The sequence below is a fragment of the Cupressus sempervirens genome, chromosome 10 (genome assembly GCF_028749045.1).
Source record: "Cupressus sempervirens isolate cs-2001-9-10 chromosome 10, ASM2874904v1, whole genome shotgun sequence".
NCBI lineage: Eukaryota > Viridiplantae > Streptophyta > Pinopsida > Cupressales > Cupressaceae > Cupressus > Cupressus sempervirens.
Genome location: NC_143127.1, coordinates 761,803,686 through 761,810,226, shown reverse-complemented (window position 1 = coordinate 761,810,226; position 6,541 = coordinate 761,803,686).

The window sequence follows — 6,541 nt, the reverse complement described above, 5'->3', positions numbered from 1 at the left end:
ATCAGGAATTTTTCAGAAAATAAAAATACTTTATTTTCTAAAGGTTTTTAGGTGTCTACATGATGAAGCTACACTAGGAGTTCTTGGATATTTTTCATAGTCAACCATCACTACTAAGCATGTTGAACTAACTAGAGCCCCAATTGCTAAACAATTGAAATAGAAGAAGGAACATAATCAGGCAATGTTGGTGATTACATCTTCCCTAAGCTATTCAACATTTGGTGACACCAAAGAATGTGATTCTACTAAGAAGATGTGGGATTCCCTATAGAAGATCTATGGAGGAGGCAAGAATGTGTTGAGGGCCAAAGTTTAAAGTCTTAGAGGAAAATGTGATGAAATGAGAACGCAAGAGGGTGAGACTATAGTCCAGTATTGTATAAGGATCAAAGATGTTGTTAATGCAATTCGAGGATCTGATGGATAGATTAAACATGAGACTGTGATCAAAAAATTATTGGGAACCCTACTAACCATCTATTCTATTAGAGTCTCTACTATACAAGAACTAAGGTGTACTCTTGGTAGTAATCTGACCCTTGAAGGACTAGTTGGTAGACTTATTGCTTTTGAAATTTCAAATTTTAATATTTTCAAATTTGAAAACTTTGAATCTTCTTTCAAAGCTAAAAGGTAACACTAAAAGAACCTAAAGATAAGAAATAGAAAAGGGTCAAACATGTTGCTTGTGACAATGACATAGATGATGAAGAGCTAGAAGAACTGGAAGCACTGTTGGCTAGGAAATTTCATAGAGGCAAAGTAAAATAAAAAGGTAAGTCATCCATCATATGTTTTAATTGTAATGAGGTTGGTCATATTGCAGCAAGATGTCCTAAAATGTCAAACAACAAGAATGAAGACAAATACATGGGTAGAAAAGATGAGAGTAACAAAAGCTATAAGGAAAGGGAAGATGACTTGTTACATTATTGAAGAAGACAATGATGAATCTGAAGATCATGATGATGAAGTTTTCTATGTTTCTATGAAAGATGATTCTAATGAAGATGAGGCAATTGCATTGATATCTTTTGTGAAAAAAAGTGACAAATGGATCATTAACATTGGATGTTCACATCACATGACTATTTCATTGCCCTTGAGTATTACAATGGAAATAGTGTTAGATTTGGTAATGATGCACCCTGTCTAATAAAAGGAAAATGATCTATAAAATTGATAGACAAGATCATGTGTGACAATGCTTACTATATGGAAGGACTTAACTATAATCTATTGAGTGTGTCACAATTGAATAGTTCTAGATGCAAAGTTGAATTTGATAACACGAAGGCTAAGATCTATGACACTAATGGAAAACTAATTGTAAGTGGATATCAAACTAGAGGTGATCTATTTTATCTTGACATGAATGATGCTACTTGTCTTGTTGTACAATTTGATAATGTGTGGCTATGGCACAAAAAGTTATGTCATGTAAATTTTGACAATTTGGTGAGTATCAATAAGATGAAAAGAGTCATAGGTTTTCCAAAACTAAAGAAACCTAATAATTTGATTTACGAACAATGTTAGGTAGGAAAGATGAAAAAGTATAGTTTTAAAAGTAAGACTCATACTTCAAAAGAAATTATGGAATTAATTCATATTGATTTATGTGGACCAATTGATTTGCAAAGCTACAAAGGTGTCAAGTACATTATCCTATTTGTTGATGATTACTCAAGAATAATGACAACAATGTTTTTTTTTTTTTAAATATGATGCTTTTCAAATGTTTAAGTGGTATCTAGAAAGAGTTGAAAATGAAATTGGTAAAAGCTTCAAATGTATGAGATTTGACACAGGTGGAGAGTTTACATCAAACGAGTTTGAAAACTTCTGTAATGACAAAGGAATCAAGAGACAAAATTTTGCACCTAGGACCCCTCCACAAAATGGGATAGTTGAAAGGAGGAATAGATCTATAATGGATTGTGCTAGAATACTAGTGATGGAGAAGAATGTTTCTTTAAAATACTAGAGAGAAGTTGTTGATACAACTATCTATACCTTGAACTGAGTACAAATATGGAAAGGTACAAATTTCACACCTTCAAAATTATCGTATGGATACTCACCTAATGTAAAATATTTTAAGGTATTTGGAAGAAAGTGTTACATTCTTAAGGATAACAAAAATGGAAAACTTGATGCAAAAAGTGAAGAAGGTATATTCCTAGGCCCTTCCACAAGAAGTAAAACATATAAGTATTTAAATCCTAACACTAACAAAGTTGTGGAAAGTGCAAATGTAAAGTTTGATGAATATATAGAAATGCATGAAGATGAACCAAAGAAGGAATCTGAAAAATTACAAAACTTTTATGTACTACTATGAAGACATGTTTGATAATGCTAATAATTCTGCAAACCAAGCTACTAATCAACAAGAATCAGTGACTATCGAGTCACATATAATGGATGCCAAGTTGCATTCAAGAGTTGAGTTACATTCAAGAGAAAAGTTCTAGTTAGAAGCTGAGGTACATTATGATAATAAGACTACTTTACGTGAAAGGAATGCCAAGCTACCTAATAGATAAGTGCAAGATGAATATGAAACTAAACTTCATGAAAGACCCCTTATAGAAAGGAGAACTAAGGCAAGGTTGTCAAAGTATGTCAGAAGACATCATCCTGCTAAACAAATTATTGCAGATAAAGAAAATAGGCCAATGACAAGGAATAGGTTGAGAAATGACACATGTTTGTTAAGCATGCATAAGCCTAAGTTAGTGAAGGATGCATTAGAAAATGAAGACTCTAATCAAGTCATGAAAGAAGAAATTGATCAGATTGAGAAGAACAAAACTTGGACACTAGTACCTAGACTAGAGAATAAGAATGTTGTTGGAACCAACTGGGTGTATAGAAGAAAACTAGATGAGAATGGTGAAGTTACAAGGAGTACGAAAAGATTAGTTTGTGAAAGATATGCACAAGAAGAGGGAATTGACTATGGAGATACATTTTCCCTAGTTGCAAGATTGGAAGGAGTAAGAACTTTTCTTGCTTACTCTGCTTTCAGAGGATTTAAATTTTATCAAGTGGATGTTAAGAAAGAATTTCTAAATGGTATACTGAAAGAAGAGGCTTACATTGAACAACCCAATGAATTTTTTGATCCAAATAATAAGAACATGGTGTGTAGATTAGACAAAGCTTTATATGGTTTGAAGCAAGCTCCCAGAGCATGGTATGAAAGACTGCATAACTATCTTGTGAAGATTAGTTTCGAGAAGACTGATGACAACAATAATATGTACTTGAAAATAGAAGGATATAAAGGAGTTGTACTAGCTGAAATATTTGATGATATCATATTTGGAAGACAAAATGCATTGTGTAAGACATCTGCAAATGAAATGATGAAAGAGTTTGAGATGTCTATGTTGGAGAAATAAAGTTCTTTGTTCGATTGCAAGTTTATCAGATGAAATATGGTATTTACATCACTCAGTCCAAGTATATGAAGGAAATCTTTAAAAAAATTGGTATGGAAGATTCAAAACCTGTTAGGACTCCTATGGTGATAGGACACAAACTATCCAAAACTAATGATTCTATTGAAGTAAATCAAACATTGTATAGGTCTATGATTGGCAAATTACAATATGTAGTTCATAGAAAACTTGATATTACACTAATTGTTGGAATTGTTGCAAGATTTTCTTTAAATCCTAAGGAGAATTATTCAATGGTTGTCAAAAGGATTATGAGATACTTGAAAGGAACAAAAGACTATGGTCTATACTACAATAAAAATGACAAGTTTGAATTAAGAGCCTATACAAATGTTGAACGAGATGGAAACATTGATGATAGAAAAAGTATGTAGTTGTAAGTGGTTGAGCATTTTTCTTAGGAAAGAGATCAGTTACTTGGATCAACAAGAAACAAAACTATATATCACAATCTACTACTAAAGTTGAATATGTGGCTTCTGCAATGAATTGTACAAATATGGTATGTATGAAATAGTTATTCAAAGGAATGAAGGAAGAGATTATTGAACCTGTGGTACTCTACTATGACAATACCAGTGTTATAAAAATATCTAAGAACCTTGTGATGCATACAAAGATAAAGCACATTGCAATCAAGTATCATTACTTGAGAGAGTTGGCTCAAGACAAAGAAGCGAGAATGGAATATGTGAATACAAAAGAAGAGATGGCTAACATATTCAAAAAAGCTTTAGCTAAGGATTCACATGAATATCTTAGAGGTAAACTAGGGGTGATACCCTTATCCAAAGCTAATTAAGAAGTAAGAGTAGTTCCCTGCATCTCTTACATCGATGATTATGTTCCCAAGACTCTTTACATTTGAAACATAACCCTTTCTTTAATATATAATCTCACTTTGGACAATGGCATACTTTACAATTTGATGTAGTGGATCTTACTTTAGGACCTTCTTGAAGTAAATGAGCTGAAAATAGAAGATTTATAGTCACATGCAAGGTGAAAAAGGGAGAATCTAAATTGATTATATCTGAATGTGTGGATGACACATCTTTGGCATTGTTGTCAAAGAGGGAGATATTAGAATGAGGGAAATATCAGAGAAATTAGGGAGATATCAGAAAGATTAGAGAAAGAAGGAGAAAGATTGTTGTCAAAAAGAGACAAGAAAAGATGAGGGAGAAATTAGAGTATCCAAATGAAGTAACACATACTGATAGAGGGAGAGATTTCAATCAAATATATTAAGTTTCTTTTTGGTATTGTTGTTAGTATTGGTTTCCCATCAATACCAAAGAGGGAGATCGTTGAAAGGAGATTGTTAAAATGAAGAAGATTGGTGAAACCTATCATGGAACAATCATTATTTTGTCACTGATGTCAAACTTGCTACTTTTTTTTTGAGACAATTGCTTACTTTGGCTAGAATGCTATCATTTGTTTGATTGATGAAGAAGATTTGAAAAGAAAGGATAACAAGAGAACCTAGAGAAAGTTTGAGTTATATGGTGTATAAGAGGAGCAATAGGACCAAACAAGACCTTGATGATATAGTGTATTATTTATCTACTTAAGGCTATAATGAAAGGATACTTGAGCAAAGACTAGAAGAAGGCTAAGTAAAGAAATGTGTCTTTCAAGCCCGATTGAGTAAATAGTGGAAACAGACAAATTCAGTGTAGGCTGACCATGAAATTAATTGAACCCGAACAATAAGTTTGGTTTGTGTCAAGCAAAGAGAAATCTCACTATATGTCCAACATCAAAAGATGGTAGTAGCAACCAAGAAAAACTTAGTGTATGCCAAGCAACCCAGTGTTGGCTGAGCATCAGAAGACAATGTTTGCTAAGAAAACAACTTGTTATTATTGAGTGACAGTAAAATGAGTTAGATCAAATATTTGATGAATCTGAGCCAAAAAAGTTGATTTCTTGAATTTTGTGAAGATGAGGTACTGGAATAGAATTCAAGATAAACCATTTTGAGACAAATTCAAAGAGAATTGTAGAGGAATTTTGTAGAGGGATAAAATGGAAAGATGGGAAGATTCAATGAATCTGACCTAACCCTGAAATGGATGATTGTGGTTAAATAGAAAAATACCCAAATTCTCTATACAAGGAGATAACAGGTTAGAAGCAATGTAGGTCTTGTCCAAGAACCTAAGAAAGACAAGAATTTCAAGGTGTTGCATCATATGGTGGCTGAAGGGAAGAGTCTACAATTGGCATACTAAGAAAGAAGGCTTAAGCAGATGAAGGCTTGAAGGGTGAACAAGCTAATAGAGACAAAGATGATGAATGCCAAGAAGAATGGAGGACTAAATGTGGGATCTATAATCTACAAGTGAGTTGTTTTATTATTAGATCAAGTCCTGCTGTTACTTTCTAACAATTATATCAGCCTGTATAAATGCTTTGGACTAAGAATTTACCTAAGAGTGATTAGTAAATCCTTTAATAGGGTTAAAAGTCCTCTAACAAGGCTCACTCCTAATAGACTGATTGAAATCCTTTAACCAAGTCACATTTAACAAGGTGCATTGTAATCTTTAATAGGGTTGGCTCCTCATAGGGTTTACTTTAGAAGAGTGAAAATTGGTAGCATGATACTAGTGGTTTTTCCCAAATTGGGTTTCCATGTAAAATCCTTGTTTCAAAATGTGTGATTGATTTTGTGGTATTGCATGTTTACATTTCTACAAAGTTATTTTGACCTAGAACAACAATATGAAAATGTTTAAGATATTGAATGATCAATGCATGCATAAGTATAAGTTGAAGCACTAAAATTTTTTATTTATACATTTGGAACTTGGATAATTGATTCACTCCCCCCCCCCAAGTTATTCTAAACATTCCAACATAGCTCTTATTACACACCATGGACCATCAAAGAGAAAGGCACAATAAAATTTGAAGAGAACCTTAACAAGTTCTAGGGTGCTCCTACACCACTTCATCCTCATTTAAAAATTCATTAGTAGTACTCTAATGGGGGTCAAGGAGTTTTGTGTATGTAGTGCCCTGTGTGAAATCCTTGGACACAAGGATCAAACATAAGC